Source organism: Lagenorhynchus albirostris, chromosome 1, assembly GCF_949774975.1.
Source record: "Lagenorhynchus albirostris chromosome 1, mLagAlb1.1, whole genome shotgun sequence".
NCBI lineage: Eukaryota > Metazoa > Chordata > Mammalia > Artiodactyla > Delphinidae > Lagenorhynchus > Lagenorhynchus albirostris.
Genome location: NC_083095.1, coordinates 32539912 through 32563961, shown reverse-complemented (window position 1 = coordinate 32563961; position 24050 = coordinate 32539912). Strand labels below are relative to the sequence as shown.

Genomic DNA, 24050 nt, shown 5'->3' with positions numbered 1-24050 from the left:
GGACAGCATGGGGGTGACCGTCCTTGAGTATCAAGATGTGTTCACTCCTGCCCCGGCTAGGATTCAAGGCAGCAGCTGTTGTTCCCTTAGATGGCTGTAAGTTCCAGTGTATCCGTGTGAAACCTTTATCTGAAATAGTAGAGGTACTGCGGAAAGAGGCACCTCTTACAAGGGTTAGGTTTTAGTGGCAGAGCCTGTCAGGCACCTGTGGATGTTTCCTTTTTCTTGTGCTCACCTGTGTCTGTGATGCTGTCCTTTTTCTTTCCCTTTTAGTTCTTTGGCCTAGAAACCAGCAGGATTCCTCTATTTGCTCTCTCATCCTCTGGTTCTTACCTGAGTGTGGAAGTCTCCACTCTGTTGGTAGGCCTCTCGGTGGTGCCAAGTTGGGTCACTTCAGCTGTGAAAGGCCACCTGTGCTGCTGTCAGGACTAGGGGACAGTTGAGTCTCCGTGAGAGACTCATGGAGCAGAAAATGCAGCGACTGTGGTGAGAACTGAACGGGTTTCACAGACTCTCGTGTTGCCTGTGATGTATTCTCCCTCCCTGGCTCTTATATCTCAAAAAAGGAAAATAGCCACGCTTGAAGCATCTGAAGCCGCGTGCCAAGAATTCATGCAGTACTCCAGAGACAGGATATTATTGAAGCATTTTTCTCAAGCAGAAACAGATGCAGCTCCCTGTTACTGTCGCCAGTGCTGGTGGATCCTTAAAATTACCTGATAGCAGTGTGCCCTTAAATGTATTCTCCCCTCCCACACACACGTACCATTATTATTATTATTTTTTGGCAGAGCCCCATTGCTTGATTTGGGGACAGGTAGCCTGGGATTCCTGATGATAGTAAGAGGTTCTCAGTGGGTTTGCAGACGGCAGAGGTGGTGACTGACAATTATTTACTACTCAGAAGAGGATCTTCTGTGGTGAAAGATTAAATGACTCAGGATTCTTTCCTCCTGTAGTTGGAGATTGGACACAAAACCTCAGAGGACAGACACAAATAGGGGCTTTTCCCCAGCTTCCCCTTTCTTTCTATCATTTTTTAAGGAGGGGGAAAGTCTGATCTTTCCAAATCCAGCCTCCTGCCAGCAGTGACTTGCCTTCGCCCACAGAAGTTTAAGAACAGAACATGAGTTGCCCTGTGTGTAGACTCTCCTTGCTGAAATTTTGGCTAGACTTGGCTTTGGTTTCTGACAAAGCCAGGAAAATGAAACTAGCTTCTGGGAATAGGAGAGGAGGAGTGTTTATCCCATTCTTCCTTCTTTGGGTTCTCAGTTGATCTCAATAAACTAAGTGGATGGAAGTTTAAAAAAGGGAACTTGAAAAAGAGAACAAAGTGGTTTTGCTTATTTTGCATTTTAAGTTGTAGTCAACGCAAACTGAGGGAAGACTGAGGGGTTTTTTTTGTTTTGTTTTTAATCGTCAATACGCTGGGACAAGATTACCGAAAGCTTGGAAAATAGAGGGGGGGAACCACTATGATTCTACCAACCTAACACAAACATCATTTCCATGCATTCTACTTTTTCTTTTAGTTGGTAGTCCTTGTAACATTCAATTTTGTATTTCGTTTTTTTTTTCATTTACTGTTATAGCATAAACATTTTCCTATAATAACACATAGCCTTTATAATTATTTTTATAATTATAAAGAAAAAATTATAAAAAATTATAATTTTTTATATTTTATAATTTTATAAAAAATTATAATTTTTATAATTTAATTATAAATTAAATTTATAATTTTATAAAGTGGCTTTATAAAATTCCATCACATAGATCAGCTGTGATTTAAATACCCTCTCTCATACATCTAGATTATTTCTAAGTTTTCTCAAGGAGATATTTTTTTTTGGAGGGGTGATTTTATTTTGTCATATGACATTTTTTAAAAACAGCTTTAAGACGTAATTTATATATCATAAAGGTCATCCATTTAAAGTGTACAAGCAGTGAATTTTAGTATATTTACAGAGTTGTCCAACGATCACCATAATCTTACCTAATCTAATCTTAGAACATTTTCATCACCCCCAAAAGAAACTCCATTAGTAGTCAGTCGCTATTCCTCTATAATCCTCCTAGCCCAGGGGCACCACTCATCCGCTCTATAGTTTACCTGTTTGGACATTTCGTTTGAATAGAATCATACAATATGCGGTCTTTAATGATTGGCTTCTTTAACTTAGCATGATGTTGCTGAAGTTTATCCATGTTGCAGCATATATCGCTACTTCATTCTGCTTTATTGCTGGATAATCTGTTGTTTAGATATACTACTGTATTTTGTTTATCCATTCATCAGCTGATGGTCATTGGGGTTTTTTGTGTTTTTTGGTTATTATGGATAATGCTGCCATGAACCCATGGGTTTCATGTAGACATATGTTCTCATTTCTCAGGGAGATATTTTAAAAGCTGCATCCATATTTCTACTTTGGAGTTAACGTTCTACTTGGTTATGTAGTTTGTTTGGGCAAGAGCAGTATAGCGAAATCTCTTGGTCCTGTGGTGTTGAGGGTGTTGCCCTGAATTAAGAAAAGGTGCTACATACACATATACATATATATACCTATATTATATATATGTGTGTATACATATGTATATATATACACGTGTGTGTGTATGTATATATGTGTGTGTATATATGTGTGTGTGTGTGTGTGTGTGTGTGTATATATATATATATATATATATATATATATATATGTATAGTGTTTAAGAGGGTTGAACTCTCCAGTAGCATTGTTTCCAAATCTTTGGTGCGGAACTTTAAACAGTAGTGAGTTGACAGATGCGTTAGTGCCTCGATTCAGTGCACATGTACTGCTGCTTTAAAAAAGGGGGGGCGTGGTTTCAGCATGAAGCCTCAGTTGTAAATTGCATCATTGTGTCTTTTGGAGAGAGTGTTACCATGAACCCCACAGAGCCTTCCTTATCAATGTAATTTATAGTTCTCAGAAGTTTTCCCTTTCCTTATGAAAAATTCCACGCGAGGGTTCTGTGCACTTGCTTGGAGGCTGCTGCTAGACTGGGGAGTGGCATGCTTGCTGAATAGAGAGCCAGCCCGTGAGCGGGGGAGGGAGAGGGGCTGTGAGTGTGGTTTAAACGCAGGCCTGAGAGAGAATGTTCTTTAGAACGGCTCTTATGGGTTCTTACTGGTGGACCTTAGTTGCACCCGAGGTTTAAAATATAGATCAGGCCAGACACAAAGAGGAACAGATGGTGCTGCTGGGAGTGTCATTTCCTCTACAGATTAATCTACCCCTGGGTGGTTTTACATCATAGCAGCCTCAGTACTGAAATAGTGCAGTGGCTCCTTTCACTCTTGTTCTAATTGGAATTCCTAGCATTCGCGACCAATAGCTGGTCTTGCTTTTCCTGCTCCTAGATCCCTCCCAGAAGCTCTTGAAATTGTGCATGTGTAGGCCACCTAAGGGTCAGAGAGTCAAGATGGTTCTACCTCAGAAACACATGGGACACAGGGCACATGCCCTTTGTCCAACAAGCCAGACAAAAACTAGGAAGTTGAATCATCTTCCCCTGTACCTGTTTCAGGTTCCTTCACCTGGAGCCAAGTCCAAGGACCAGTTTTTCCAGAAAGTTCCCTCGTGTGTGTGTGTAAATGTGTATGAATACAGCCATAACTTCCCTGCCACTGTTCACTGCCAAAAGTTTTAGATTTGGAGTGGCTCTACCTGGTAATACAAATTCTGTTCCCAAGTACTAGGAGTCTCAGAAGGCTGAGTAAGGAGACAGGACTCTTATCTGAAGATTTGAATGCTTGACTGTAGTATCCAGATGTTACCAAAACTTCTTGCACAACAAGCCGAGCATGTGACCAGAGAGAGCTCATGAAATGCTCGAGTTGGGAGGATGGGACTCCGAGGATGGTCTCATTTTACAGCCTCACTTTATAGAATAGAAAAATGGGAAATGGTTGCTCAGAGCTCATTTTCCTGAGTGATGACAGGGCCAGGGGAGAAGCCAGGGCTGCAGATTCCTAGTCTGGTACTTTTTCTATCCCAGTGTGATCAACTTCTCTTCTCTGGGCCTGTTCCAGGAAAGGGGATTGGAGCCCAGAAGGGTATGTGGTTGATATCGTTAGGAACAAACTCCTATCCCTTCTGTGATTGTGGTTTTGAGTCTAATAGTGAAATTACAAAAGGGAATGAGTCTTTAAATTCAGTTCTTAAGAAGAACTGTTCTTAAAATGGGAGTTGTGCTTAGGCTGGGCCTGCTTAACTCTTTTATCTCTGTACTGTGCTTCCTTACAATTTAGAAAACACCACCTGACTCCAGGCCAATGGGATGTGGTTCCTGAGTCATTTTCCCCTTTGGGTCTTGGTCACCCAGGTGGGACAGTGGCAGGTAGGTGCTGGTGGCAGCCTAGATGTAGTAGGACTGCCCAGTATTTGAAAACATGCTGTCTAGGACGGCTGATGGCCCCTCCCTCCTAGCAGACTGAAACCCTTCACAACTGTGGTTCTGATATCCTCAGGTTTATTTCATGTGGGTCAGCCACCCGTCCAAATGCAGTGTGAACACATGTCTCTAACTGTGTCTCTAACCAGCCAGGAAGGAAATAGACTTCTTGGGTTGAGGTGTCATATATGCTAGCTTTCTCCATCCCAGAAAACCAGTGAGCAGTTTGGTGTTCAGTGGGTGTTGTTCTTTCAGTTGGCATGCTCAGAACATTTTTAGAGAATTAACAAATGGTATGTTGGCTGGTGCGCACTTTTATCAATCCTTGATTCTCATCCACTCCCAGGTAGACACTCTGCCATGGGAAGGCCATCTACCGCCTCGTTTCAGTCCTGTGGGAATTTTGCTTGTTACACAGCAGGATGGCAAGAAAAACAGGCTCTGGGTTGCATAAGATTTCATTGGTCCATCTTATTTTCCCCTTTACATGCACCTTCAAGTTCTCATAATTTGTGAGCTGAAAATCTGGTTGGGCTGTGATGTCAGGCTGGTGGGAGGTGGCTAGAGGGTTGCTGCAGAAACCAAGAGGAAGGAAGGAAGTCAAGTCATTTGTGTGGCCGGTATTCAGTGAATGCCCGTGGTGGTTAAGTGCTAGGTATGCAGTTGTGAACAAGAACAAAATGCACACAGCACTTGCCCTCATGAAGTTAACAGTCTGGGGGAATACCCACGCTTTATGTAGTCTGACAGTAGCGTTGGAGGAATCTGTTGTGTAAAGCAGGCTTTCAGCTTGGCTGCTCTGAAGGAGTGGCTCTGGCTTTTTCAGGGACATTTGTGCTCCAAACCAGCAACCACCCTGGAAGGGAGGAGGACTTGAAAAATACCCTTGAAGAATTCCTCCTGGCCTCTCTAGCAAGAGAGCAATTGCCTTTCTCTGTAGAGCAAGCTCGGTCTAGGAGTTTGGTGTGAGGATTCCGTTTTTCCAGCTTTACTTAACTAACCAGTTTTTAATGTGGGAATGTTTTCTGACCCTGACGTGGTTTTTTTTTGTTTTTTTTTTAGTTTAGAGAGAAAAACGGGTGTGAATTCAACAGTGCGAAACTGGGAGAAGGGAAATAGGTAGGATCAGTGGTGTGAATTCCTTAGGGAATCTTTTTTTTCTCCATTTCCTTCAAGCCTCAATTTTAGATATGTTAATTTGTGTCTCTTCCTGATATATCTGGCTTTATAACTTGCTGGAGGCAGTAAAGGACCTAGAACACTACTGACACAAATAAGGGTCCCAATAAAAGCACATCCCCGTATGTTTTACCTCTGTGGGTAAGCCATCTCCGTGTAGGCTCAGGTTCTAGGCTGAGACTGGAAGTTCCCTGAGGTCAGTGACTGTCTTGTCCACTTCTTTATACTCAGCTGGTTGAGAAGGATTGACCAGGTATAGAGGATTAAAGTAAAAAGGGTGAGAGGGCAAGGTGACCTTGAGTCCATAAGCCTTGATGACAAGGAATGTAAGAGTGGTATTATTGATGAAATTCCGAAAAAGAAACATTTGGAGGGAGGCTTGGTTTGAGTGAAAACCAAATAGAAACAAGGTGATAAAAAGCTGTTAACATTTACCAAGTTTACTCTGACTGGTGGCAGGAAAAGAAGACAGCTCGGGAACCATGGAGGTGGGAGGAGGAGAAGCAAAGAGAGGGTATTGGCTGTTGTCCAAAATGTTTTAGCAAGGCCAGTCAAAAACAATCTATAGGAACCCTTAGGAATTTTGATCCGAGACCAGAGAGTCACCCCTTCTAATTTTCAAGTGCAGGTCTTTGTTTCTGGAAAACTCTGTCATTCTTTTAAAAGCCTCAGGAGGTATCAGTCATACCCTAAAGCAAATTTACATGTGTGCATCTACTGGTTTGGCCTTTTTTACATATATATATGTTATCCACTGTGAATCTGGTTGCAGGCAAGGAAGTAGTTAACACAGGATGGCTTGTTTCTGTTTGTTCTCCAGAACTGAGCTCTTCTGGGGGCGGTTCTTTTGCTCCTGGAATTACAGAATATAATTGTGTGGGTCATCTCATTTGAAGGTCTGTGAATGCTTTTGAAAAATCACATCTTTGAAAGAAGGGCTGCTCTCTGCAAACGCTGATGGTTTTTCTTGGGATGTGTGTGTGAGTGACAGTGAATGAACAGATTCCAGAGCCTTTGGTGTTGGTACAACTTTCTGTGGATGGTAACAAGTAGATGTTTGTTAAGCAGTGCATCTGAACTCATTTATTAATTGAACAAGTATTGGATGCTCTTTCCCATATAATCATCTCCCCACAGGGATTCTTTGCAGCACAGTATAAGCAAGGTTTTGAATTGTTCTCCAGTGTTTTGGTTAATCTTTTCCCCTCATAGATGTCAAACCCCTTGAGGAGGGAAGGGGTGGTTTAAGTTTCCTCTTCATTTACTTATGTAGGTGGGGCATTCATATTAATAGCAATAAAGATTTATTTATTTTACAAAGTGCTTTCACATAAGAAATCAGATAATTACTGTGAGGAAGGTTTCAGTCCCGTTTTACAAATGGGAAAGCCAAGGCCTTTGGTAACCAGTGGACATTTAGCATCCACTGTGCTTGTAAATAGGGATGCTGAGTCAGCCAGGGCTGAGGCTGAATCAAACACTGGTATGCTGCTGGGGAATAGGAAAGCTCTTGGAATTGCAGACTTGATAAATTTTAACTTCTGTGTGGAAAGCAATGTAACAACCCCTTTCCTCGTCCCTACCCCCATCTCAGCATAGGTACTCTAAAGGTCGGTATGTTTTTGTGTACTGATGGGACAGAGATGTGAAAGTGTGTGTAATTAGAAAGGGCAAATTTCATCTCCTAACTAAGGAAAAAGCATTGCCATATAGTCTGAGAAGGTTTTTACTTTTATTTTTCGGAGGAGCAGGGAGGCCACAGGGGCAAAGCCCTGGTATCTAGAATCCTGTGCAGTTTTCAGGTTATTAGAGGTCCATTTGGGGGTGAGCCAGAGCGGAAATTCTAAGTTCCTTGGGTCTCAGGGCCCTGTGATGGGGGTTTTGAGGGCTCTGCAGTCTGTATCAGCATTGCTGCAGTCTTGTTCTGTTTTTCTGCAGGTGTGTTCTGACTCTAGGCACCAACTGTGGGTCCGGGCCTTCCTGAGATGCCCCCCGCAGCTGTTTCCAAAGGTGGACTGTCTTCGCTTCAGTACTCCTAAGAGCTCCCTGAAGAGTGTCCTTTTTTGCTGACAGGGGGATCCAAGGTCTCCTGTAGGCCTGGCTTGACCTCCTCTTCCCCATTGTCCTGGCTTTACTTTCAGAGGCAGAAGATGAGCCTGCCTGGGCAGTGAGGAGGTTGGAGGTGAAGGTCCTGCCTCATCCAGGACAGCTTAGATTTGAAAAACATAAAGCAGTGCCAATGTTCCTGGGGCAGGGTGTGCTCGGACAGCCTGCCTGCTTTTTCCATTTGGTTGGGAAAGTGGAGAAGTGAGACTGGCTGTGGGCCAGGCAGAGCTTCCCCCTTTCCTATGGTGAATGAAAATGGACGATTGTTTCGAGGAGTGGGTACTGAGTGGGAGGCAGTGGAGGAGAGCGGCCTTGGGATCAGCCTCGCCCTGCTTCCCGTCTCAGCTCAGCCACTTCCCAGCTGTATGGCCTTGAGCAAATTTAACCTCTCAGATGCTCAGTTTTATCACATGTAAAATGGAGGTGATAATGTTACCACTACCTGTCTGTAGAGGGGTAGCTACCAGAATATTAACGATTACCTGGGGTGGGAATTCTGGGGTGATAAAGGGTAACAGGAAACTATAGCTTCTTAAACTTTCTTTTTGTTTCATTTGAATTTTCACTATTGGCATGTATAACTTAAATAATTAAAATTATGTTGAAAAGTAACCCCTCATGGGATTGTTATGAAAACCAAATAAAATGGGATAGTTAAAACACTAGGTTCAGTGTCTGTCAAGTAAAAGATACTCACGGCAGTTTATTTGGGGAAGAAGTGGTATTAATTAGTATTTGACCCTTGCTTTTTGTAGTGTTAGATTTTCTGCCTGGCTTGTGTACTTCGGATAAGTTTCTTTGTTAAGCCCCAGTTCTTAAACTGAAAATGGGGGTTAATATCAGTATCTACTACATAGGGGGGTTTGGAGGAGACATGGAAAGCAGCTAGCCTGGTACCTGGCCCATAGTAAGTGCTCAGTAAATATTATCTGTTACTGGCTATTATCGTCTCAGTTACCCTGGAAGTGAGGTGGGAGTGACGCCCACTTTAAAGTTACAGAATGTGAGGCACAGAGTAGTTTAGGACAAGTGTCCTGTCTTAAGGCCAAGGGCTGAGTTAGCAGCAGAAATGGTGATGCTGGTGTGGCCTGTTGGCTCAAGTAGCAAACCAGGGAGGTCTCACCGATGGGCAGACACGAAGCACTGGCCAGGTGCCGGATGTGAAACATGCTGCTGGTCTGGACAGCGGAGATTATTGAGGGTCAGTTTGTCCGAGAAGGGGAGAGGCCAGTTTAGGGCCACATCCTTCCTCTACTTTCTAAGGCAGATGGACCGCATCCAGATTGACAAAAGGGAGGGGATTGTTTCCTCTTGCTTTTCTTTCACATCCTCCTGGCTTGTCAGGTGGTGGACTCCTGACCACTGCCTTTGTTGTGGGTTCAGTTTTCTCAGCTCCTCCAGTCTGGCCTTCTCTGTTAACTGCCCTGCTGCTGGAGTCCACGCCGACAGCCTCCCAGCCCGCCTCCTTCTGTCCTGGAAGGCCAGCACAAGGACGCTCAGCTTCTCTGGGGTAGGCCTGTTTCCACACCACTTTGGTACTGCTGGTGGCTTCCTACCTACTCCTCAGCTAGCTGCCTGTCTGTGCGGCTGAATGGGTGAGTTGAAGCCACACTTGGTGGGAAATCAGTTTTGAGCTTCTCTGTGGGCTCCTGTTCTGTGTATACACATTTTGAGAGGAAAAAAACGCTGAGTGATTTCTGCCCAGCATTGTTTTCAGAGAGTGAGAGATTCTCATCCCCAAACCCAGTTGTGAGTTCAGAGCTGATTATGCCCCAGTTTCTCACCTTCGGTTTGTACTGCATGCTTCTCACCCTTGCCTTCTCAGTTCTCTCTTTACCACATTTGCCTTGCTCCATCTTCACAAGGGTCATGAAACACCAAAAATTGGTGAACAATACGGGCAATACAGTGTTTAAAGCTTTACCACCCCAGGTTTGCTTAGTGGACTAGAAGAAGGAGTGTGCCTATTTGAATATTTATTTATTTGGCTGCATCGGGTCTTAGTTGTGGCACGCAGGATCTTTGTTGTGGCATGTGAGATCTTTTGTTGCAGCGTGTGGGCTTTTCTCTAGTTGTGGTGCACAGACTCCAGAGTGCGCAGGCTCAGTAGTTGCAGCACGCGGGCTCTCTAGTTGTGGCGTGTGGGCTCCAGAGTGCATGGGCTCAGTAGTTGCAGCAGGCGGGCTTAGTTGCCCCACGGCATGTAGGATCTTAGTTCCCTGACCAGGGATCGAATCCGCGTCCCCTGCGTTGGAAGACGGATTGTTAACCACTGGACCACCAGGGAAGTCCCAGGGGTGTGCATATTTGTACAGGCTCTTGCACATGATAGTTTTTATCCTGTTTTCGTGTGTTTCAAATACACCTTTTTCCATTTGTGTTTAGTGGTGGCTGGTGAACCCTGTAGTCCATTTTTCTTTGGGGTATATCCTTGCTGTAGGTGTTGGGTTCACATTTTATGCTTAATTCCCCGTCAGGATCTGAAGAATAGGCCTGCTGTTGAGGCATCACAAACCAAGTCATTGCACCTTGAGACAAGTCTGCTCTGACTCCCAGGCTGCTTTCTTTCCCTTATCTATGGTGGCCTGAAGACCTCCATGAAGTGCATCAAAGTGTTTCCTGTTGGCTTGGCAAAAGGAAGGTACTTGGAGGAGCTTAAAGACCTCGTGGAGGGGACCCTCTTACTCTTAGCTAATTGAAAAATAAGACTCTTCAGTGGAGAAGCTGCCCTCCCACCTGGTTTATGAAAGCCCCTCTGAAACACAAGTTGTTCCTGCTGTTTGTCATGTTTCTGTAGTATTTTTTTTTGTTTTTGTTTCTGTAGTATTTATCGGGTTTTGAAGAGACTTGCTTAAATTAATTCTGGATATAAGGGTGATGCTTGGAAGTTTTGGAGGAGGTACTTACAAAAGATTCAAGCTCCGGGCTTATTTCAAGTCTAATCATGAACTAGCAGTAGCAGCCTTCGGGCCCCAGGGAGGGAGGGGTGGCTCACTGCCTTGGAGCTGTCGTGGAGGATGCCACCTTTTGGGAACCAAACTGTAGGCAGTTCCTGGCCTGTGCGAAGTTGTGCCTGGGGCTTATCAGAAATGAACCGGATGGTGTTTCTAGCAAAACTGGCAGATGTTCTTGCTGTCAGAAGTGATTTAAAAATTTTACATGTAAATGTGGAATTATGGGAATTTTCCTTTTGGGGTTTTTAGTTGCATGTGGAAATGCTACCCTTACCTTACAGAGGCCTTTATTTATCTCCTGCTTCTGCCACAAGTGACTCTCAACTCCGTGTCCTCCCATCCCCTCTGGTTACTTTTCTCATTAAATGGGTCATTTGTGGTGGGGAGATAGAAGGTGACCAGTCCTCTCTTTAGTGTAGTTTGAAGGTTGCTGATGGGACCATGTGCCCAGAATGTGCCTGCTACACAGATAACATTGGGGACTAAAATGTTCCTCATTTGAGTCACTCCTTTGAGTTGAGACCTTTGGATGTAGCAGGTGTGATACCTAGAAAGAGTGACTGTATCAGGGTCACAGAGCCCAGGAAAGAAGGAAGAAAAATCCCGTGGGGAGCGGGACAAGGCAGGAAGTATTGAGTGCACGCTCTGTGCCAGGTCCTGTGCTAGGTGTTGTACCTAGGAGGGCCTGTCTCCACTTCATGGATCAGAAAACCAAGCTCTGAAAAGTTAAGTACTGTAAGTAACTGTGTGCAGCCCGAACCAAGGTTGGGAGGATTCCGAAGCCTGTGTTGTTTTCATGGCAGATAAAATACATGTGCATTAGGAAGTTGTTGGCGTGGAGGATGAGGTGGTGAGGGAGGCAGAAAACAAATGCCTGGAGAGCAGGGGACAGGGTCAGGTGGGGAGCTGCTGGGGGGCCGCTGGGGAGTGAGTGGTGCTGGGTGCAGGATGCGGAAAGGGGAGGTTGCTTAGCAAAGTGATCTGAAGTGGAAAAAGAGAAGAAGAAAAAGGGTTACGGTATCACCCTGAGGGGGTGCACCATCGGGTGATGGCAGCTCTTCCCTGAATTTGTTTGGGGTCTGGAGGGCCAGGTAGACTCTGTCTTTAGGCCGGTGGCAGTCGGGCCCCACAGTAAGCCTTTTAATCCCTGGTGTTTATAGACTGGCCTGTACTCTACTCAAAAGCAACTCCCATCTCAGTTAGTGAAGGCAGCATTATTCGCCTTTGAAACACCGCATTTATGGATCCCCGTTTGGCCCGGCAGGAGGGGCTGGGTAACGCTGTGTTATATTTTCCTGATTCCCTGCTGCCTCCGAGGTTGTGCAGGGACAGTTCTGCTATTTCCCTCTAAGTGACCTCTGGCTGCTCCCTCTCCTGCAGCTGCTCCTTTTCCTCTCGGGGATGAGGTGGGAGTCAGGACTAGGAAATTAGCCCTCTTGTCTCTGTGTTCAGGGTAGCCAGGGATTCCCTAGAACAGGGACTCTGATTTGTTCCCCCTCTCCCTGCCTTAAGGCTGGGGTTGCTCTGTTTATAGCACGGCTAGCCCTTGCTGTAAACCTTCAGTGCAGTTCAGCCTTGATTTACTGACGCCTGCTGGCATGTGTGTGGGGAGTGGTATCCAAAGATGATGGAGATGGGTCTCTGACCCAGTGACTGGGACTAATGAGCAAACAGCTCATGAGGAGCAGGCCAGGCCAGTTCCTTTTCCTTATAGCAGGAAGCATCCATAAACTTTAAGTCCTGTCTCACTTAAACGGTTATTGTGAGGGCTGATTGTAGTAATAATGCATTGAGACTGCTTCAAAAATATAAAACTCTAGATTCATGCAAAACTTTCTTAGCACTGCAAGGTGGAGTCATAATAAAAGAGAACACGTATTGAGTGCTTTCTGTGTGCCAGGCATTGTTCCAAGTGATTTATATATATGAGTTTGTTTAATCTTCGCAGCAACTTCAGAGTAGGTTGCTTATATTATACCCATTTTACAGTTGTGAGAATTGATGCCAAAAGAGGATAAAAAACACTTTCTAGGATGGCACAGCTGGTATGTAGCAGTAGAAGCAGACAATCTGAAGTCTTGGCTGGACTGTGTGGCCTCTGTGAAGACCCTGCGGAAATCAGAGAATAGAGGGGGTCCCACCTCAAGGGGAGGCAGCAGCCAGGACTTACCCTCAGAGACCAGAAAGGATCAGGGAAAGATCACTGGTGCCCAAGAAAGCACTAGCATTTCTGTACAACTTAATCAAATTACCAAAACCGTTTCCGAACTTGGAGCCATCTTTCTTGGATAGTAATGCAATTGACATAGAGATAATTTAAGCCAAAGAGGAAGGACAGAATCGGTGAGCTCACACATGTGGATGGACACTTACTAACTCTGACTAAAACACAGAGAGGCAAAACCTTAAAGCGAGAGTGCATCTTTATTCAATTTACAAATGAGTGCAAAGACCTAGGCAACAAGCTTTGTGTTGGGACTTCGAAAAATCACACATTAAAAAAAAAATAACTCTTCCCCACTCAGCCTTTTGGTGTTGAAGTTTCTATTAAGGATATCTGAATTTGGTCATTAATATGCAATGTTAACTGCTTCTTTGGCAGTTCTTTTTCAGAGGAATCAATCTCATTTTGGGGGGCAGCTTCTAGCCAGGTTATTTCAGATGTGGAAGATTAGGGGCACATGGCTTCCTCAGATGATGCAGGTCTGTAAAGAGAGCTTTGGGAATTGAAGTCTCTGAATTCCTGCTTCCCTCCACTCCATTCTATCAACAGCTTTCTTCACATGCGGTGCCTATGACTGAAAGTGATTATCTGTCTCATTAGCGGTTCGGGGGAATTAGCCATCAACATCTAATGACCTAGTTCTCAAATCCTGCAGTGGCTTCAGAAGTTTGCTAGAGGGGCTTCCCTGGTGGTGCAGTGGTTTAAGAATCCACCTGTTAATGCAGGGGACACGGTTCACGCCCTGGTCCGGAGAGATTCCCACGTGCCGCAGAGCAACTAAGCCCATGTGCCACAACTACTGAGCCTGTGCTCTAGAGCCCGTGAGCCACAACTGCTGAAGCCCATGTGCCACAACTACTGAAGCCTGTGCACCTAGAGCCCGTGCTCTGCAACAAGGGAAGCCATCACAATGAGAAGCCTGCGCACCGCAACGAAGAGTAGCCCCCGCTCACCACAGGTAGAGAAAGCCCACGCGTAGCAACGAAGACCCAACGCAGCCAAAAAAATAAATAAATCAATTAAAAAAAAAAGTTTCCTAGAATACCCCAAAGCAGTGTTTCTCAATGTGTGCTTTAGAATCACCGGATCCACCCTATACCTGAGGACTCCTTCCCTTGTTGGGGCCCTGGAGTTGGTCTGCATGTTAAAAGACTTCCCTCTGCTTAGGTTCTGAAGTAGAGCTGGGAAGCCAAGTCCAAGCCCACTCAAGAGGGTGTAGAGCTGCAAGCAGCAGTATGAACAATCTTCAAAGCTTCCTGTTTTCTTTTTATAGTGAATGGAAGTTTTGCCTCTTATTCCATAGTATATCCAAGATAATTCTAATACTTAAAATGAATTACATTATCTAACATGGAATTGATTTGAACCTCTAGCAAGATTATATGCTTTGGGGTCAGCCTGCTTAGTTTGTAACCTTGCTGTCTCTGTGACTTTGGACAAGTTATTTAACCACTGTCCAGAAATGGAGATAGTAGTAGTACCTACCTTTTAAGGTTCTTGTGAAGATTAAATCAGATATTAGATGGAAAATGCTTAGATTCCTGTGCAGTGATTAGACAGTCAGGCTCCAGGTAATAATAACAATGTTGTTATTATTGTTGTTATTTTTATTATCCTGAGGTTTCATGTTACTGGGAGTATGACCACCCCAGTTACAGAGTAGAGTCCTGCAGGGTAACAAAACATCCCTCTCCCACTGACACAGCCAAGCCACCGGCTTATGAAAGGCCTTTTGCCAACCATAGGAAGCCTAAACCAAGCACTGGGAAAAAGCTTTGTGATAACATATCCTCAGCATCCCAGTTTTAGTCCTCCGAGCCCCTGTGTGAAGGGTGTGGGTGACTGTTCTCAGGCAGTCAGGATATGTCACAGGTGGGAGGGAAGCACTTGTTTAGAAAATGTCAGAGAATCCACCAAGTTGTTTTAACCAATAACTGTTCTTCATTCAGTCTGCACTCTTTTTTTCCTCTTCTTGTTTAATGGTTAGGAAAGAGGGCTAAGTTGCACTTTCCCTTTGTAATGATACACATGTCAAATTCATTTCCGCCATCAACTTACTTGTTTTCAAAACATTTAAGAAACCACAAGTTCTACTTGTTTCTTGAAGAAAGGATAGGAAAAACAGGTCACTTGCAATCATGGAGGGAGAAACTCAGCCGTGACTTTTCCTTCCACAGGTCAGCACCGTTCTCCTGTTATTGTGCTGCTTTGGTCTAGGATGATCAGGGATGGCGGTGGCTGGCAGGGTGTCAGGGTTCTGAGGAGGGGCCACCTTTTTGGGAGCCAGGCTGGCCTTCCTGTGGCTCAGAGCCTTGCACTGGGCAGCTCTACTTCGGGATGAGCGCTTGGCCAGTCCTCAAGCGTCGTCTCCCCTGGAGAGCAGTTACTGTGGAAGGCCAGCTGCTTGTTTCCGTTGATTCTGTGTACTCCGAGTGTTTGGGGCCTGCTTTGCGCTGATTCTGCCCTCCTGATCGTGTGCTCATTTTTCACGTAGCCAGGTGGGGTGGGATCTTGGGCCTCTTTTCTCTGTAGGAACTGGTCCTGGCTCTCAAGGTTGATACTTTTCCATCTCTTGCCTCTGCCTTGCTAAATGTCGCTGGGGAGGCTCTGCCTGGGAGGAAAACTCACTGGGTAAGGAGAACACTGCCTCAAGGCTTTTAAAATGTAACGCTTCCTCCCCCTTTTCTCCTCTTCACAGAATACGAGCTGCCAGTAAAACTTTAGGGCAGGACTATTGAGATGTATTTATTACTGTTGTGATGGACAACGGAATTGTCAACTCCTCATCGATCTCCTTTACCCCCTTGCAGATGGGAATTACAGGAAATCACAACTAGCATAAAGAACTGTGTGTGGATGGGAAGGATGGAGTGTGTAACCCTCATTCCCAGAAATGGGCAGAATGGTGGAGCCGACTGACCTTAGCATTAGGCGGTCAGTGGGCCAAAGCATGGGCTGAAGGTATGTCACCATCTGGGAACTGAAATCCGAGTCGTCCTGCTCTCTGACTTTGTGTCATCGTGACTCCCCTCTTACGAGCGCCTCCTGTCTAGTCAGTAACCAGCTCCTGCCATTTCTTTCTTCTGTGGGTTTCTGTCACCACCACTCTGGCCCAGACCTTATCATCTGTCTGGCCTCCCAGGCTACTTTAGTCTCTCTTGCCAGGTTCATGTCCGGTTAACATTGTTCTTATCTCAAGTGAGACTAGGTAAGAGAATGCAGCCCTATGTGTGTGGGCGGTCACATTACCATCCCTTCCCATGGTGGCGGTGCTCCTTGAGGGCGAGGACTGAGTATTCTGGCGCCTCTCACATAGTAGGCCTTTAGTAAATGCCCGTTGAATTGGATTAGGTCATGTTTCCTGCTCGAGAACATTCATTGGCTCCCCGCTACCTACTGATCCAAAGCTGAATTTCTCTGCCTGTTTTTCATAGCTGTACAATCCGGCCTTATTTTAAGTATTCGGTTGAATACTTAATACTTTGTGGAATAACCAGAGTCTGCTATGTGATAGATACCAGGAAAACCGTAAGAATTGTCCCTTGCCCTGAACGATCTCAGATGGATTTTTTTTTTCTGTTCTTCCCTGATTCTTGACTTCTTTCCCCACCTCTACCTTCCTAATTTATCATGTGTACTTAAGCCTTCCAGCCCCAGAAATTCTCTCTTTCTATCTCCATACTTACTCAGCACTCAGGGCTTTCAGGTCAGATCTCCCTTCCTTCCTTTTTACGGCCCTCTTTAATTGTCTTGGTTCAGATCCATTTCTGTATCTTTTTTTCTTTCCATTATTCTGTCCATAACTCTCAAGTCGTTGCTGTTCTTCCTTATTTTCTAAAATTCATACCTCACGATTTAGTGGTTGTGTTTTTTTTTGGCCGCACCGCGCAGCATGTGGGATGATCTTAGTTCCCAGACCAGGGATCGAACCCATGCCCCCTACAGTGCAAGTGTGGAGTCTTAACCACTGGGCCACCAGGAAAGTCCCGACTCGGTGTTTTATTGCACCCACATGGACTACTGAAGTAGATACCCTTCCTTATTGTGTGCCTTGACTGTTTGCTGTCAGGGTAGGCAGCTTCTCCAGCTCCACTGAAAGTTCCTGGTGGGCCGGGCCTGTGCTTTTTGTACATTTTGCAAGCTTTATATAGAGGACCGTCAGGAAACGATGATTCACAGAGTGGACAAAGGTGAAAGGTGATCTGACAGTGCTTGGGAGTGGGGTGCCTAGCAGGATTTTGGATGGCCTGGAGCAGAGCATGGGCTGGAGGCTGGAAGACCATCAAGGAATTTTAGGGCTCTGGAAACCCAAGACCTGAGAGAAAATGGAAATGTCAGAAAGAGTCAGGCTTGTCCCCCAGGAGCTGGTCTCACTCTGAGATTCTCCTGAAAACCCAGTTCACATGGAAATTTTGTTCATCCTAGAAGTTGGCCAGTGTTTCTTGGGGAATTGTGGTGAGGCCAGATGCACGTGTGACGCATCCTCTCAGAAGTAGGATGTGAAAGGTACGTGGCCACAGGGAAGCTTGTAGCTTCAGGGAACAGACCATTAGGGGCAACGGTGATTTATTTGTATTAATGGCATTTGTATTGATTCCTCTGGGAAGTTTAGGGATTTAAATATATTCCGTAAATATGTTTTTTTCTTTGCTTTGTCACTGATGGGGCTTATGGCTTATGTTGCATTTTTCCTTCTAATAATAGACTCTTGCATGAAATTAAAAGCAGTGTCTTCCTCTTCTGACTTGGGCAGAATTATAAGTGTAGCACTGACTCCCTGCCCTCCTTCCCCCACCCCCCTTTATTTCTCAGATCCAACTAGGACTGTGAAAACAGGTTGGTAACATTTATGGGCTGGGACCAGTTTCAGCCAGCTAAATTCCCTGTAATCCAGTCTAAATCTGAGGGGCACACCTAAACTTCCTGGGATTCTAGGTAGGAAGTGTGGTTACGGAGGCAAAGCCATTTAATTGTAGCTTGTATGAAAATAAAACCAGCTTGAATACTCTTCTCACAAACTTTCTCTGAAACACTTCTTTAGATCTTTTATTTTTGGGAAATGGGTTTTGGGGTGGCAGCCTCATTACTTGTGATGGAGCGGTATAATGAGCCAGTGGGTGATTTCCCAGAATCCTGAGCCTTTGAAAACTGCTGTTCCTTTTGGGAAGTAAGAAGTGCAGAAGCCAGGCTGCGCGTCTCAGATTTATACCCTCTCCCCATTCTCTCTCCACTGGTAACTACTGTGGCTTCAGTCTGCCTAAAAACATAATGGCTTAAATTTGTTTAAATGTTCGTAGCAGTTTGGTAATGAAGTTTAGCCCTTTAATGATTATGATGATGGTGATAAAAATAGACAGTAGCAGGCAGACTGAGTTGTGAACTGCTTCTTTTAAGGTTCCCAGGAAGAAAATCACTACCTCACTTTACATGTCAAGGTCTTAGTGTTGAGTAGAGGAGGCAGCATAGTGGAGTGTAGGGAAATCATCTGCCCAAAGGTTACCCTTTAGACAAGTACTTTGAAGGAAGTTGTGTTTTTCTGTTTGGAATGGGCTGTGTTGCTTCTTCTGAGAAGCCTTTTTACAGTAGTATAATTGTTCCTCTGGAACTCCTAGCAGGGTTCTTTGTCTGCCCTCTCCTGTGTTTACAGCTGCTTTTTCTCCCTAGGGGAGCAGTCGTCTGTTTTAAAAAGTGAAGAGAGAAGACCAGAAGTTCTCTCAAACAGTGAGGTTTGGAAGTCAGAACTGCATTTGCCTTTCAGGAGGGCAGGTTCTAAAGGGGTGTGGTTTGGGCGGAAGTAAAGGAAGTAGTGTCCCCATTCCCTACCCTTACTGCACACCCCACGCTCTACCCAGAGCTTCCTTGTGGCGGCTGTGAAGGAGTTTGGGGTACAAGGTGCCCATTATGGCCCTTTGTTGTACTGGACCAAACATTGCTTTTCAGCTCCTGAGTAAGTCAGTTTTTCAGGCAGGCTACTTTCTGGCCCTGAATATCCATGTCCAGGGTCCTGGGCTGGTGTTGGCCCTAAAGGCCAGGACGAGCCTATGGTGATAGCACTGGAGTGTAGGGTCAGAAGCAGCATCTGAGGGCGTTTAGGGCAGGAAAGATTTCTGATCATTAGGATGCTTTCATTATACCAGTGCTTCAGGGCCTTGAAGCTGGCGTTTGCCAGGCATCTAGATGAGGTTAGTAAATCAGCTTAACCTCAATGCCCCTTAGCCTCTTTCTACCCAGTTTTTACCAGATAGCTGGTTGTGGACGTGCATCTTTGTTTTGTAAGAAGAGGAATCCTGCTTTGCAGTTGCATAACTGTGCCTTCTATTTAGGTTCTGTAGAGGGTTACATTTGAAAAGCTAATGAGTGTTTTCTTCCACTGTGCACGCACACTGATCCAGAGTGGGCTGGAGGCTGGGGGACCTTTATGGAGCAAATGCTGTTGAAGGTGGATACTGAGGTGACAGTAAGGGCAGCTGGTGTGCCGAAGCTCCAGTGGCCTGGCTCCCTGGCTGATGGCCCATCCCCCAGGGCTAGGTCAACTGCGAGGGCTTCGGCTTCCCTGAAATGACTGCTTCTTACAGCTAGGTTAGTGTGACCAGCCAGGGGAGAGGGTGGGTTTCCTGGGGAAGAGGGTGGGAGGGTCTTAATTAAGCCAGTCTGGTTTGGCAGTAACTCAGACTCGCCTCCGTTTCTGTGTTGGCTGATAATTCCCTTCAGCTCTCAGAACAGTCCTTTTTCGCTTCCAAACACACACACACACTCACACTCTCACACACACACAGTTCTTGGAGACTAATGCTGCTGGGCTTCCTAATCTGGCAGAATTACGAATGGGCGGCAGCCATTCCTTGGGGGCTCAGAATGGACAGAGCACAGTGAACAGTGCTGGGGCTGGCACTCTGAGGGGGCTCAGTGGTTAGACTCTGATTGGGAGATATTTGGGGAACCTTGTTTATTAGTGAGAGTTGGGAGAACTTAGTTTTGGTTCAGCCACTAACAAGCCCTGTGTCCCCAGGGCAAGTCATGATACCGCTCCAGGCCTCAGTTTTTCCCTCTTAACACGGGTAGGTTGGACTTCGGGCTGTACTGTGTTCGGATCCCAAGACAGACCCATGAGTCTGCTCCTGGTAAAGAAGGTGACCAGAGGCAGCAAAGGTGGGTGCAGGAGAACCTTGGATAATGCTAGAGTTGTTTTTGAGGCTCATCCCACTGTGGCAGAGCATTGGGTGACGTTGCTACCCCACTCCCAGGGTGCGCTTTCCAGAGGATGCGTCCACCTGGGTTTGGGCCTGGACCTTGCCCTGCTCCGCCCCATCTTCAGCCGTGGGGGAGGGGCAGGCAGGCACGTGCAGATGGCTGTCTCTGCCAGCTGCCTGGGGCTGGGCCATCTGCTGCTTATACCAGCGGGTGGGGTGAGGGGCGAGAAGCAGCCTAATCTCCTCCACTACACTGACTTCTCAGCAGAGTCCAGCCCCCCTGCCCCCCACATTCTGTGCTCTGTTCCAGTGCTCTGTTGTGCTACCCTTCAGCATGGTCTTGCTTTGTTCCAGCTGCCCCCACCCCCAGGAGAACCCTTGCTGCGTTTTTGTTTACTCTGTGTGTGTGCTTTGCCCTTTAGCCCGTGCCCCAAGAATCTTTCTGTAAGGTAAGACAGCAGCAGCAGCAAAAAAACAAAAACAAAAACAAAACTTTAGAAATGAAACTTTGGACCCCTGTTGGTCTCTGTTCAGATGCAAATGATGAATCTCTTCCCATCAGAGTTTGTACCTTTGGGTTCACCTTCCCTTTTTCCATCCCGCCTCCTGGGGAATCTTTGAACAGCAGGGGTGGGCTGAATCTCTCTCAGAAAAGCTCTAATTTGGCCTGTGCTTCAAGCCTAGCTTCTTTCTCCCCTTGTGTGGATGTAGGAAAGAGGCAAGGAGAAAGGAACCTGTCCCCATGACTCTTGTGACTCTGGATTTGGAAGTTCTGAACTGGTGTGTGTGTGCGCGCGCGTGTGCACGAGTGTGTGTAGATGTGCACAGGGTGTGCAAGGAGGTGGGGTTAGGGTAGAATGTGGACAGAGTCTTGAAAGTCATCTTTACAAGCGAGGAGATGACAAAGCAGAGAATAATAGAAGGGCAGCATACCCTAAACCAGGACTTCTCAAACTTTATTTTTCAGTTTTTTAAATTTTATTTTATTATTTATTTATTTATTTTTTACATCTTTATTGGAGTATAATTGCTTTACAGTGGTGTGTTAGTTTCTGCTGTATAACAAAGTGAATCAGTTATACATATACATATGTTCCCATATCTCTTCCCTCTTGCATCTCCCTCCCACCCTCCCTATCCCACCCCTCAAGGTGGTCACAAAGCACCAAGCTGATCTCCCTGTGCTATGCGGCTGCTTCCCACTAGCTGTCTACCTTACGTTTGGTAGTGTATATATGTCCATGCCTCTCTCTCGCTTTGTCAAACTTTAGCATAGGAGTCACCTGGGGAATCTTATTAAAATGCAGATTCTAATTCAGTAGATCAGGGATGAAGGCTGAGATTCAGCGTCTCTAATAAGCTCCCAGGTGATGCCGGTGCTACTCTTCAGTGGCCCTAGCCTCCCGCTTCTCCTCCAAACACTGGTGAAAAGATTGACACGGGAAAGGCAGGAGGGAGGCTAGTAAGGACTTTCATATTTTAAACCTGAGGGCCTGGGCTGGACTTGCAGCCAGTGTTTGCAGAGCCCTTTCTGGGTCGCTCATACCTGAGCTCCAGGCTTCTCTGGACCTCCCCTTGGCTGGGTTCGGTTTCCACAGTAGAAGAACCTCTGTCCTTCAGAGGGTGGATGTGCATACTCACGACTAAGCTGGATCCTTCCCCTTTCTCTTTGGCTCATGATAAGGCCAAAGCTAGCATTTCAGATAGAGCTGGAAGAACGCTCAAGTCATCTTTTCCAACCTCTCTATTTTACAGAGGAGGAAATGGGCCCAGAATAGTTTTGTGACATGTCCAGCCAGTATCAAACAGCTAGTGGCAGAGATGGGGTGAAAACCCAGAAGTCTGAACCCTTAAGCTCCTCTCTCGAGGGCCTGTAAGCCTGCGTTAGGGACAGCGGATCAGGGGACAGGTGGTAGGACAGGAGGCTTTCCAGTGGTGTGAGGGAATTTGCAAGACATGCACATCTACTGGCATCTGCTGCAGCTCAGTGCTCATCCACTCAGGCCAGGGTTCTCACCTGCAGCACAGTTGACATTCGGGGCCAAATTCTTTGTTCTGGGGGCTGTCCTGTGCATTGTGGGATATTTAGTGGCATCCCTCACCTCTACCCTCTAGATGCCAATAGCACCCCCCAAGTTATGACCATCAAAATGCCTCCAAATGTTGCCAGAAACCCTGGGACTGGGGTGGAGTGTAGAGGTGTCCCCAGTTGAAAACCTCTAGTTCAGGCAGTAAAGTATTTTGGGAAGGAGGGTCCCTCTTGGACACCTATACTGGTTTTTTTTGAGAGTGTGGTGGTCTCAGAGTTACAAAGAAAGCATAAAAAACAGATGGGGCCCCAGCTTTCCCAGGACCTTATAGTTTAGTGGGCCCAGAACAGATAAATTGCCATTTTAATGGTCCCTCCAGGGTAAGGCCCCAGGCTGGACTCTGAAGAATGGGGTGCCAGCCCAGGTGCTTAATGAGGAGGAGGCTGTGCTACCCTGGGCTGGATCGCATAGCTAAGAATCGAGTAACTCTCATTCAGCTCTTGAGTTACTCTTACCTATTTCTCAAGGAGCATTCTTACATTCTGAAAAAAACCTTTTATCTGAATCTGTAAAGGCCAGTCAGACACATTAACCAATAGAAGTGTACACTTGAGGAGAGGGAGGCCTCGTCAGGCCTGATGCTGGTGAGGCTAACTCATTCCTTCATGAGATTTACTTTTTATTTTTTGATTTTCTTCTGCTATGGGATGAATCCTCTGATAGACCTTTCTTGTCTTTTCCAGTGTGTTAAGGAACATGACTACATAAGAGCTATAGTCTGTAATGTTCTGAGTCCATAGGTATAAAATATGGGTAAAACATGGCTCTGTATGAACCTGAGAGTTTTCACCCTGTTTTACTCTTCATAGGATGCTGCACTTGCAAATGTTTATAAGGCCACTGGGCTTCCATCTTGTGCTCAGCACAGGCCTCCGTGAAAAATATTACTGCAGAGCACAAAAAGCATTTGTGATGGGAACTTCTTAGTTCTTGTCACCTTTTCCTTCACCAGTGTCAGACTGATTTTTTCCCAGTGCTTTGAACATGATGCTCCATTGCCTCCTGGGCTGTTTTGTTTATAACAATAGACTTGCTGTAATTCTTTGTTCCTCTGCATTGTCTCTCCTCCTATAACCCCTCATGGCTGCTTTTAATATGTTCTCTTTAATACTAATTTTCATCATTTTGATTACAATGTACCTTGTGTTTTCTTTTTGTGCTGCTTCTTGGGATTTGATGAGCTTCTTGAATCTGTGGGTTTATAGTTTTCATCAAATTGAGAAAAATTTCAGCCATTGTTAAAAAAAAAAGTTTGTGCCTACCCATATGCCCTCCCCGTGCCCCAATTATATATATGTTAGGCTGCTTGATAGTGTCAACACTTCTGACTGATGTTCTGTGTATGTCACTTTGGACAGTTTCTATTGCTGTGCTTTCAAGTTCATTAATTTTTTTCTTCTTCAGTGTCTAATCTGTTAATCCCATCCTGTGTATTTTTCATTTTAGATATTTGTATTTTTCCCTCTAGAAGTTCAATTTGAGTCTTCATTTTGTCTTCCATTTCTTTCCTCATCATGCTCACGCCTTCCTTTTTTCTCTTGAACATACAGAGTATATTTGTAATAGAGATTTGAATATCCTTGTCCACTAACTCTGTCATCTGTGTCATTTCCTTGTCCATTTCTATTGTTTGATTATTCTCCTCATGTGACCATATGTCATGGTTATAATTTCCTGCCTCTTTGCATGCCTGTTAATTTTTTTAAAAATAAATTTATTTATTTATTTATTTTTGGCTGCATTGGGTTTGTTGCTGTGCGTGGGCTTTCTCTAGTTGCGGCAAGCGGGGGCTACTTTGTTGCGGTGCGCGGGCTTCTCATTGTGGTGGCTTCTCGTGGAGCACGGGCTCTAGGCACGCGGGCTTCAGTAGTTGTGGCATGTGGGC

General features: G+C 45.5%; 1 protein-coding gene across 4 annotated transcripts in view; it reads left to right on the top strand.

Annotated features, from left to right (window-relative positions):
- Positions 1-24050, top strand: part of SUSD6 (sushi domain containing 6) — a 93750-nt gene that overhangs the window by 3719 nt on the left and 65981 nt on the right. Inside the window, exon 1 of one of the 4 annotated variants that reach the window (XM_060140369.1) lies at positions 9097-9302. The exons of the other annotated variants lie outside the window; for them this stretch is intronic. The gene's annotated coding sequence lies outside the window, so the exon portion shown is untranslated. Of the gene's footprint in view, positions 1-9096; positions 9303-24050 lie in introns of those variants that run through there. 4 annotated transcript variants of the gene reach the window in all.